The following is a 12,831-nucleotide window of genomic DNA, read 5'->3' as shown; positions in this document are numbered from 1 at the left end:
TCTGCTCTGGAAATCCTGCCAGCACTAATCTCTCCCTGAGCTTTTACTATCTCTACCTGCCATTAAAACAAAACTATCTACCTTGAGTTACTTCATATTTTTAAAAGACTGTATTACCTATATAAGTTTACAGAATAATAAAGCAAATATCTATGTAATGCACCACTCAATCTAAGAAATAACACTACCAATGTTTCAAGGTCCTTACCACATCCCTTTTGCCCCCAGCGGTAACCACTATGTTGAATTTTGTCAATTGTTTTATTCCCTTGCTTTTCTTAATAGTTTTACAGCATTTATATGTATCCTTGAAGAATATCTGTTTAGAGTTGCTTGCTTCTGAATGCTGTGTATGTTCACACTCTATAGTCTGTATTCTGTGACTTCCTTTACTCATTAGTGTATTTGTGAGATTCAGCCATCTCGACAGGTGAAATTCTAGTTCAATCATGATCACTGCTCTACGGTATCCTATTGTATGAATATATTACCATTTACCCATTATTCTGTCAATGGACTCTCAGGTTGTTTCCAGTTTACTGCTATTTTGAATACTGCTGTGGTGGACATTTTTAATGTCTCCTGGTGCACACAGACCAGAGTTTCTTTAGCGTATACCAGTAAGACATGTGCACCTTCATTTTTCTAGATGATGCCAAATTGTTTTCTAAAGGGGTTTACTAATTCACATCCTCACCAGCAGAATATTCTCTTTGATGCATGTCCTCCGCACTAGGTATTGTGAGAGTAAATAAAAATCATTTCTCTGTTTACAGAGGGCAAAGACACCGTTCTCTCCCCACCCCCAACCCTTCTCTTACAATGTTTCCTAAGACATAGTGACATCATGAATCGGAGTCCTTACTCTGACCTTTAGAATAGAGATAAATCTCTCCAGTCTCCAATTTTGACAATGTAGTTATCTCTAAGGTTGAGGGCCAAATAGCCTCTAGATATGTAAATGTGTGTACCTCTGGAATTAGCTGAAGGGTCTCCTGAGAGAGGTACAGGAGGCCTTCAAAAGGCTAAGTCCTTTGTCTCGGCAGGAGATAGGAGAAGTCACTGTTTTTCTTTCTGCTTTGCTCTATAAAGTATGTGAGATTTTATCCTAATTTCATAGTCTCTTGCATGGACTATTTGCATCATATGTTTTCTCTCTTTTGTACATTAGTACAGAGAGGGGTCTTGCTGGCAGGATTGTTTTATTTTCTGTCATATTATTCTTCCATCCATTAAATTTTTTTTTTTACTTTGGAGTAAATTTAGATTTACAGAAAAATTGTAAAGGTGGTATAAAGAATTCCCATGCACCCCTTATTTCCATTCATTGGACTTTTTTTTTAGTTGAATACTTAGTATCATCTATGGTTTGCATATATATCATGTAAATTATATATAATTGTATATAAACTATATTACATATATCTGCTAATATATACATTTGTCTCTGTAAGAGTCTGGGGAAGGAGCTGCTCTAGGTTTCAGTACTTCCTATAAGGCCCTAGCTCTGTGAAGAAAGGCCCTCACTAAACTTGGAGTACAGGTGAGAGAGGGCCAAACTGCTCCCTTAAGAAAATGGAAGGAATCTGTATTTGGCTCCTGAGAGGGACAAAACAGAGAAGGGAAAGAAGAGAGGGAGAACTGCACAAGGACACAAAGTGATGTGGAGCTGGAGAGGAGGCCAAGAAATTGTTTTCAAAATCTAGATATCCAAAGTTAATTGTAAGTTTTGCCCACTGTAATCCAGGAGTGCACAAAATACATGTTTTAGCCAAGTGCCCAGTGGCTTGAGCCAAGGCCAGAAACAAATACAGTTGACTCTTGAACAACATAGCTTTGAACTGCGTGGGTTCACGTATATGCAGATTTGGTTCTGTAAATATATTGGAAAGGTTTTGGAGATTTGCCACAATCTGAAAAAAACCTGCAGACAAAACGCATAGCCTAGAAATACCAAAAAGAGAAAGAAAGAAAGAAAGAAAGAAAGAAAGAAAGAAAGAAAGAAAGAAAGAAAGAAAGAAAGAAAGAAAGAAAGAAAAGGTTAGGTATTGTAAGAAGATAGCACATAATACATATAACATACAAAATATATGTTAATTGACTTCATGTTATCTCGGTAAGGCTTCAGATCAAAAGTAGGCTGTTAGTAGTTAAGTTTGGGGGGAGTCAAAAGTTACACATGGATTTTCAACTGCAAATGGGGTGGGGCCCTAACCCTCATTTTGTTCAAGGGCCAACTGTATTTTATCCTAGAATGAAATTCCATATATAAAATTTCATTCTAAAATATTATAATTATATTAGGAAAAGTTACAGTCGTCACTATTTGAAGTGTGACATTTTACTGTAGCTACAGAAACATCTGGGCTCAGACAGCTGCTGGACTGCTCTTTCAACCCTTGTACCACATGCTGGCAATTTTGTACCAGATGGACATTGACTTTCAAGTGAAGTCAGAGCAGGCGCATGGTGTTTTCGGCCAGCACGTGGATTTCTGCTTCCGGGGATGTTGCCACCCATCTAAGTTTCCTTCCTAATAGTAACTGACCCAGGTCAAAATTCACCTCCTAGAGTTAAAGGTTAGGTGGATGGTGACAATACCATTTCACTGACAAAGGCTCATCAACCAAGCTCTTGGGCATGGCTTAAAGAAGATTATTTCTGAATATTTTCAGGAGCAACCTTCAGATTGTTTTTCTTGCTCTGGCTTTTTATTTCTAATAAGTGTGCAGCACTTACATTGCTTCACATGATTACAGGAGATAAATTTGTCCTCAAACCTTGGATCTGGAAATGTGGCATTGGAGCAAGTAATTGGCTTTCAAGATGACAAAATTATCTCTGAATTTCCACCTGCATCTCAGCTTTCATTGCATTCACACCAATTTTAGCATCTGCGGTGGAGAAAAATGATAGAGGTAGCTTTCCAGCAGGTCATGGAGAAAATACTTGCAGCTTCAAGGCACATCAGTCTGCTTAACTGCTTCAGCAGCTTCCAGCAAATAAACTACCTTCATTGCAAGTAACCGCTGGTTGTTAATAAGCCCTGCTATGTTGGTATCGTTATCTGCAAAGCACAGAATTAAGGTTCTTCTGTCTAAGTAACTTTTTTTTTTAAGTTTCAATTTATTTATTTACTTAAGTAATCTTTACACCCAACGTGGGGCTTGAACCCATGACCCAGAGATTAAGGGTCTCATGCTCTTCCAACTGAGCCAGCCAGGTGCTCCCAAGTGACATTTTTTTTTCCTTAAGCGTGTTATTGCTGCTTTTACATCTTGTTTGACTTGCAGTTTGGGAAGTACTGTTGGCAGCACTTTACACACTGTTAGGGAAGGAGTTCCTGTTTATTAAAAGCGACAATGCATTAAATTCATGCTTCCTCAACTTTAGTGATTCCCCAGTGATTCTGATTTGGTAGTTCAGGGTAGGACCCAAGAATTTACAATTCTATGGAGCTCCCAGGAGATGCAGCCGCTGGTGGGGAGCCCACACCTGGAATAGCTCTGAGTTAAATAATGACCTTGTCCCCACCCACTGTCTTCAGTTGCAGGTCTGGTTTGCTGAAGGGATGTCCGTCTGCTCTTCTTATTTTGCCAATTTCTAAGCTTCTTTCCAAGGAAGCCATTCAGCCCTCTGTTCTTTTTTCTTTTTTTCTTTTTAAACAGCAATATTGAGATACAATTCACATACCATACAATTAATCCACTTACAGTGTATGATCCAATGGGTTTTAGTATATCGACGAAGTTGTGCAAACATCAACATAACTTCAGAATATTTGCATCACCTCGGAAAGAAACTCCATATCCTTTAGCTATCACCTCCACGTCCCCCCAGCCCCTGGCAACTGCCAATCTACTTTCTGTCTCCAGGATTTTGCCAATTCTAGATATTTTAGACAAATGGAACTGTACGGTCACCCTCTGCTCCTAAGTGTTTCCTTGAAGGGACAGGAGCAGAGTAATATTTGTCAGGACTGAACAAGATTAGAAAAACAACTCTGTTTGGCACCATTGTTTAAGAAACGAGGCTCTCAGGGATGATATCTTTTCCTGAACAGGGTCATGGCATTGGCGGTGAAGGTTATTTGGATTTTGAAGGTTTATTATTTGCTGTTGTGGTGGGATCTACTTATTTTATGTGGCCATGCCACCGCCTTCCGATGACAATCCATTCTTTCTTCTGGGGGACTGTCTTCCCTGCTCTGTGTGGTTTTAATGGCGCAGCTAATCACAATACCCTCCTCCCAGCTCCCATCACCTCCCCTGCAACCCACGTTATAGACTGAATTCTGTGTCCCCACAAAATTTATGGGTTGAGATCTCAGCCCCCAATGTGAGGGTATGAGGAGGTGGGATCATTGGGAAGTGATTCAGTCGGGGCAGAGCTGCATGAGCGGGATTAGTGCCTTCCTAAGAGACGGGACCAAGCTTGCTTCCTCTCCCTGTACTCTGCCAGAGGGAGGACACAGCAAGAAGGTGGCCATCTAGAAACCAGCAAGAGGGCTCTCACCCGAACCCATCCAAGCTGGCCCATGTGTGAAATAAGTGTTGGTTGCTCCAGCCACCAAGCCTATGATATTCTATGATAGCTGCCTGAGCTAAGGCAACCTGATTCATAGGAGAGGGTACCTGACCGAAGCTGGCTTTGGACATTTCCAAAACAGCCCTAAGGGAAGGGAACTGTTTCTTTCCAGGTATATGTGTTGGAAGGATGTGAGCCCTGGAGCAGCCATTAAGCAGGGTTTCAACATCCTGGCTGACACCTGCATAGAGAGGCAGAAGCAGGGAGGGAGGTAGTCTTGAGGAGAGGGAGCATCCCCATCTTACCCTGAGGTTCCCAGGGCCATCCTGGTTCTTGCTTCCCCAAGACTGGTTTGTTGGTTCTGATCCCTATTCTAGAAGTATGGAATGGACCTCAAGCAGGTCTGAAGTCTCAGAACCAGAAACTTGTGGTAAATGAATATTTACTGTCACCAGTCTCATGGCAAATGGGGACTTGTTTTGTGTCCGTTTCTTATATCTGGCCAGGAGGCAAGCAGGCAGCCAGGCTCTCCGGTATGAATGAAAGGGGCTAAGAGAGTAAAAAGACCTCAAGAGAAGAGGCAGGTGAGAGTTTCTCCCATCCAGTAAAATCACCACTCTGTGCCCACTGGCCTTAAAGGGATCTTGGAGGAACCAAGGATGCCAGCTGCATCATCTCCTGCAGAAGATGAAGCTAAGTTGCCTGAAGCTAAGTTTCTGTGTCTTTTGACATCAGAGAAAACACATTCCTTTAACTTTGTCTATGGGCATCTTTCCACCAACCACATCACTGTCCCACTGAGAAAACAGGGCAATGAATTCTCCCAAGATCCTTCTAATAGATCCCTTTTTATCTAAAGTCCTTTTTGTTTGCTTCATCATCTGTTTCGAAAAGTTCCAACTAAGAAAACTACCGATGCTAAGGAATTTAGTCACCACTCTGCTTATCTAAAGATAAGGCACTCGCTATACTTTTGTGCAAAATATGACTATATATCACTGTCGAGCAGAACACCGTGCACCAGCTATCAATCTATCAATCCCAAGGGAGCAGAACATTGCACACCAGCTACCAGAGGACTCTAAACACTTCTGCCCATTGCACAATGGTACTGGAGTTGCCAAGGAAAACACAACATGGTCAAGTGCTAAATGGAACGATGTTTGACTTACACAGAGAAAACACAGAGCAAGACCAGCTTTGATAGTGGGGGTCGGTCCCCCATGGCCAGTGGGTCCCCTGGGCAGCCAATGCAGGGCAACTGGCCTATGCACACCCCTCTTGTGTCACAGCAGAACTCTGATCACTCCACGCGGAGTCTGAAATACTGAAAGCGAGGTGTGTGCCTGTGGGCCATTGACATACAGGTGTAAGCAGAGTGAAGGAACATTCATTGAGCATGAAACAGGGAAAGATACTCCCACACAAGACAGTCAGCCCAGCACAGGCTGTGTGGGCTCTTTATCCCTCAATAAGGAAGTATTCCAGGTCCAAGGCCCATTCTTAGGTGGCTGAGTGAGACTGTGTACGTGAGTCTGCCTTTCTCAGTAATAACCATAGCCACTTGGAGATTCTGACTTGCAAGGCACAGAAAACCTAACTCAGACAGAACTGGCTCACATAACTGATAAGCTCCAGTAGTAAGGGCCCCAGGCTCCATTTATTTGTGATTCTTGGCTCTGCCTTCCTATGTCATACCGCAACCATTTTAAGACAGGCATTCTTTACGGAAGCAAAATGCGTGCAGGTTTTGTCTCTCCTGACATTAGACTCTTCTCTAATTGGACAAACTCAGCATTCCTGAAACAAAAGGGGAAGGGATCAAGGCTGCCACTTGTTGGGCAAAGCAATCGCAAAGTCTGCCGCATTGACCCCAGGTCTCTGTTTGGACCTAGTTTAGTTTGATAATGGCTGCATTTCCATTCCGAGCCAGGTATTGTTGATGAGTGAACAACAGCCCTGCCCAAGAGAAACACACAGGCTTCTAATCAATTCATAAATGCTTCCTTTGAATGTAATATCAAATGCTAATTTAAAGGTAGCCTAAGAAACCCAGAGGGGGGTACTTCGCCTAACCAAGGGTGTTGTAAAGGCTCCCTCGTAAATATTTTCCCTGTACTTGGAGGTATATGCACTTGAGACTTCAACTCCGTACAGAAGCTCCATGAGGCCTGACCCCACGGTATTCACTTATCCCTGGCAGAGACTGGCTCTCAGGCCATCCCCAGTCTGTTCCAAACAAAGCCTTTGCATAACTGTATTTTAGCCCCATTAGTGGTTTTGTTTCCATTTTCAGCCAGTTGTTTGTTCGGTTGTTACATTCTTTTTCCCTACCTTCTGACAGTGTAACAATCTTAGGCTGCCCTCCTCCGTTTGTTCTCACAGCTTTCCACCCTCTCCACCTACATATGAAAACTTAAGTTTCATTTTCCAATGTATGGAGACACAGTAGCACTTTTCAGAGCCAAGTCAGAGGATACTGGGAAGGTGAGAACTGACTTATTAAGTACCAAGCATGTACTGGCAAGAGAGTAGACTTTTTTTTTGGCATCCGTTTAATTCTCAAGGTCTGTGAGATAGATCTAGTTTCCCTTTTTTACAAATGAGGAAAAGAGCCCAGAGAAGGTGGGTCACTCACGGAGAGTTATGCAGCTGCTTAGTGAAGAGGTAGAAATCTACACCCAAGGCCATCTGATTTCAAAGTTTTTCCAAAGCTGTTTTCTTCATTACCCAGTGATTTCAATTTTGGCTGTAATAAAAATCATCTGGAGAGTTAAAACACACACACACACACACACACACGACTTGGGCACCACTCCTAGACAGCCTTATTTTAAAAGGGTGGGGCCCAGGCCTCAGCATTTTCCTTCAAAGCTCCTTGGATGAGTCTCATGAAAACCCAGGGTTAGAACAAATTGTACTAGAACATGCTTGCCTCCCAAACCATATCAACAAATTTCATGAAACATCACAGGCTGGACAGCACTTCAATCTCAACATCTAAAAATAGCTAATAGTGGGACGCCTGGGTGGCTCAGTCGGTTAAGCGTCTGCCTTCGGCTCAGGTCATGATCCCAGGGTCCTGGGATCGAGTCCCGCATCAGGCTCCCTGCTCCATGGGGAACCTGCTTCTCCCTCTGCCTCTGTCTCTCTCTCTGTCTCTCATGAATAAATAAATAAAATCTTAAAAAATAAAAAATAATAAATAAATAAATAAATAAAAATAGCTAATAGTGGCACCAATACACAGTATTAAAGGAAACCCAGAGTAGTTTCACCTAGGATGCTTCACTCATGCAAAGTGTTTATGATAGACCGGGGACCAACATAACAAATCAGAACCCAGAAGCCTGCTCTTGACTTTGTTTCTGAGCCTGCATGTGATGGTTGGCTTCTCAGCACACACCACGAACGCCCTGCCCCGTATGCCCTCGGCCCACCCTGGGTTCACCTGCAGCTCCTGGGGAAGACAGGCTTGTACACACTGACAGCTCCTCACCTCAGGCAGTGACCCGTGTTTCTCTGCTTCTTTGCCTGACGGCTTTCTCTAGCACCTCTGGAGCAGGCTCAGTCCCAGCACAGCTGTCTGGGAAGTGCCAGGGATTTATTATCCCCTGGGACAGCCCTTATCCAATGAGGAACAGAAGCCTGTGGCGAAATACCTAGGGTTCGGAGGCTGCTTGGTTCCCCTGAGCTTCATTTGCACATGGTTAGAATGACTCATAACTCACCCCTTTCAGTGACTTCCTCCCTCGCCTAACGATCCCCACTCCCTTGCTTATGCTTCCTGGGATCACCTCCCCAGTTTACTCTTTGCACCTAAATCTTAGTCTCAGGGTCTGATTTGGGGGAACCAAACTAGAACAACCTCTAGGTGTCTCATTTTAACCTCAGATGTGAATATGCATAAGCCAACAATGATACTAATTCATACATGAATACTACTTTATAGCTTACAAAGAGCTTTCACAAACACTATCATCTTGATCACTAAAGGAGGAAAACATTTCCTAACACCATCACAAGATGGTTAGGGGATGGATCCAGTGAGCTTTAATTTCTTGAGAGAAAAGTATACCATTATCATAATAAAGACAGGCCATAGATTCATTTTTCCCTGTATGCACATACCCTGCTGACTCTATTTGACTCTATTAGTGGGTCCTTCACAAGAGAAATGATCTCTTCAAGCAAATATTGGAAATAACTCTTTGGTTTTACACAGAGGGATGCTCAAGTAATTAGTGCAACAACATCAATGGGTTGTGGGGTTGTTGTTGTTTTTTTTTTAAGTTTTGTCATGAATAGTCATTCATGCTTCATTATGTAAAATTTTATGTTAAAAATATGTGTTGTGGAAACAGTCTTCATTGAGATAAAAGCAATCTGACATGGGTCACAGACTAGGGATAACAGAGAAATTCAACATTTTTTTTCTGTCCTATAATTTAAATAAAAATGAGATAGAAAGGGGGAGATCACTGGGGTTGCAACACAAAGAATGATATTCCTTGGCCATTACTTTGCAACATACAAAAGATTCTGCTGGGTACTATAGCTTCTAGCAGTCTTAGCTATAGAGAACTTTAGATAAAATTGACTAGCTCAAGGAAAAGATATTATTATTGTGAGAATAAGAATGAGCAAAAATGCACAGCTCTCTCTCTGAATCTAAATCCTTAATGAAATGGATAATCCTGCAGCAGAAGAATTCGATTGAAGCTATTATTGTCCCATCTGTGCTGAGTCAGGGCTGGCCACCTTGCACCTTTCTTCACAGACAGTAGGGCTCCTTTTTCAGTAGAATTACAATCTTTTTTCTTTTCTCTATAATTTGGACCTTTTTACTGCTGGTTGGATTTCTATTATTCATATTGTAAGGAATTTTAAAGCATTTCCTAAAAAACAAGATTAGAAGTTTTAAGTCTATATAGGAGGGTACCACCTTAACCACATAGTTAAGGTTCTTCTGGTTTCGTATTTATTTATTTTAAAGATTTTATTTTTAAGTAATCGCTCCACCCAACGTGGGGCTTGAACTCACAACCCCGAGGAGATCAAGAGTCATGTGCTCCACCGACTGAGCCAGCCAGGCACCCCTCATATTTACTTTTCAAGAAAATCTAGATGATTTCTTAAAATGTCTAAGCCATAAAATCCACAAATGAAGCCTTGAACTTCCAGGGTTCTTTCTCTTAACCCACTGGCCTCTAACCTTATATAAAACACACAATTTCATTTTTCTTTTGGGGTCAGGATTTGGTCTGAGTGGTCATGACAAACTGGGGTGCAATGTGGGTGTTTCCTTATAGAGGCTGAAAGTGTAAAGGGGCAAACTGCTTCTCAGGAAAAAAATAAAAACGGAACAGGAAAAAGTGCTGATCCTAACTATATGACTGCGAGAGAGGGTAAGCCAGATATGGAAGCAACATCTGTCTAGACTCATTGAACAAAAGGGCATGCAAACCTAAGAGACAAGAATTTGGAAACACATAAAGAGGTTTGAGGGAAAGGGAGTGGGTGGGTAGAAAAAAGACACGAGAAATCAGTAGAGGCCCCAGAGAGGAGCTAAATTTGCTAGTGACTGCATATTTGACATCTCAGTATAGTCAGACTTTCTAAAATACATAAACAAGTCCTGTTTTAGTCCTCAATCCCTACCAGAACATTCTATATGGGGACGGGGAGACTAGTGGGCTTGGCTCGGCCTATAGTCTAACATTTTTATTCTTTTTTTTTTTTTTTAAGATTTTATTTATTTATTTGACAGAGAGAGAGGGACAGAGCACAAGCAGGGGGAGCAGCAGCAGAGGGAGAGGGAGAAGCAGTCTCCCCGCCCCACGAGCAGGGAGCCCGACGCGGGGCTCAATCCCAGGACCCTGGGATCATGACCTGAACCGAAGGCAGACACTTAACGACTGAGCCACCCAGGCGCCCCGCGCCCCAAACAGTTTTATTCTTGATAATAATAATATGGAGACGTTCACATATTAATTAAAACTGGTGTCGGTGTTCCAGATCATGATGGTAATTAATTACTACTGCAGGCTTAAGGATAGACTGTAGGGGCGCCTGGGTGGCTCAGTCGTTAAGCGTCTGCCTTCGGCTCAGGTCATGATCCCGGGGTCCTGGGACCGAGCCCCACGTCGAGCCCCACGTCGGGCTCCCTGCTCCGTGGGAAGCCTGCTTCTCCCTCTCACACTCCCCTTGCTTGTGTTCCCTCTCTGCCTGCCTCTCTGTCAAATAAATAAATAAAATCTTTAAAAAAAAAAAAAAGGATAGACTGTAAAAGGGTAAAATGTAAAAAATGCATATATTCACCTGTTTTCTTGTGCTAAATTAATATAACATTATCCTGGGGAAGCAGGAAGATGTAACGTTCTTTTCAACATTTTTCTATGGGACTTTTTCATCTTTACAATTGGTTTTTAGATTGTGGGTAGAAATCAGTTTTTTGGAAAAATTCAAAATGTATTCACATCTTTTCTGAAGCAGATTTTTATCGAAAAGAGTTGATTATTTGTTGTCAGCATTCCAAAAACATGTGTTTGGGGGATTATTGCCCTCATCTATGCTTAGTTCTATAACTTATCAAATACCAACATTCTAGTCAGCAAGTAACTTTAAGGAAAAAAAAAAGTGTTTGAAATGGATAGTACTGAGATTAAAAGAGATGGCAATTTTGGTGTTGAGAATCAGCTTTCTTGTTTTAGAATCATCCAGTTGCCCCAAACTGACCTGAATTTTTCTGTTACTCATGAAGATGTCATCTTATCCAGATATAGCCCTTAACTTTTACCCTGGATTTTGGAACAATTCCTGTTGTTCTCTTTGCTAGGGGTAGACACCTATTTTTGATATATGAATTTATGCTTCTGAAAAGTTTTAAGTAATCAGTTAACTTAAGTTCACATACTACCACATAACACAGAATACTTGTTCATGTTTCCAAACACCAAATACTACTTTAAAATTATGCCCACTGTAGCATTCAGACGAGTTTTCTGTCAACACTCGGAAATTATACTATTCTTGGATGCTTTATTTATCAGCTCCTTTTCTCCTGCTGCTGTTTGCATGTTGGAGAAACAGTGCAACACTGTTTCTCCAACATGCAACTAACTTAAGCCAAGCTAACTTGGCTTAAGTTAGAGTCCCTTGACTCTAACTTAAGCCAAAAGACTTAAGTTAGAGTCCCTTGACTCTAACTTAAGCCAAAAGACTTAAGTTAGAGTTAAGGGAATGTTATAAATGGCGGCGACCGGAACTGGACAAGGGACATAGATATTCCTAGGTCACTTTATGCATTTTGTTCTGGGTCTGGCTAAGAGTTAGTTCCTTTGATATCAGCTAAAACTGTCAAAATTAGTCAGTTGTGAAAATGCAAACCTTAGGAGGCATTCTTCATCTGAAAATCTGTGTTAATGCTAACTGTCCAGGCCCCCAGGAGAAAATCTGGTGAATAAGACTGCAAGAGCAGATTCGAACTTTCTTTCTTTCTTTCTTTTTTTTTTTTTTTAAGGTTTTACTTATTTATTTGGCAGAGAGAGACACAGCGAGAGAGGGAACACAAGCAGGGGGAGGGCGAGAGGGAGAAGCAGGCTTCCCGCTGAGCAGGGAGCTGGATGTGGGGCTCGATCCCAGGACCCTGGGATCATGACCTGAGCCGAAGGCAGATGCTCAACAACTGAGTCACCCAGGTGCCCCAGATTTGAATTTTCTAATGCATGTTTCCCAGTTGGAAACAAATCACTTTTATTACCTTTTTCTTATTTTTTCATTTGCAATTTGTAGACTCATAAATATTATACGTAGTTTAAAACTGAATAGAATTCTATGATTTACTTTTTCATAAATTTTTTAGAAAGTAATTGGCTTGTTCTTTGGTACTCTCCTGATATTGAAGATGAAAAATGTTATATAAGCATTTTGATGGATTTTGAGGTTTTAAAAAATTTATGGTGGGGAAGTTGACTCTAGAATAATACCGTTTCTGATCTGGTGTCTCAATTGTACTTTTCTACTCCCACCCCTACCGTCATGTACACACTCCACTCATTCAGTACATTAGTTATGGCACCTGGATGGGAACATTCTTAAAGATGCTCTTAAAGATTGGAGGAGAGATATCAGTACGTCAAGTAAAATGTTTAGTAACCAGTGGGTTTTGAGTTTGCCAACTCGGAAGGAGACACATTGTTGAAATTTTAACATTCATCTGTTGTGGGGTGTTGGAAATACATTCAGGCGCTTTTAGTACATTTCTTGGTGGGCTACATGGGTAGCCTCTGGGTTCTTGTTAAG

Source organism: Mirounga angustirostris, unplaced genomic scaffold (genome assembly GCF_029215605.1).
Source record: "Mirounga angustirostris isolate CCGP_5_RB_7025 unplaced genomic scaffold, mMirAng1.0.hap1 SCAF_11, whole genome shotgun sequence".
NCBI lineage: Eukaryota > Metazoa > Chordata > Mammalia > Carnivora > Phocidae > Mirounga > Mirounga angustirostris.
This window is presented reverse-complemented; position numbering follows the sequence as displayed.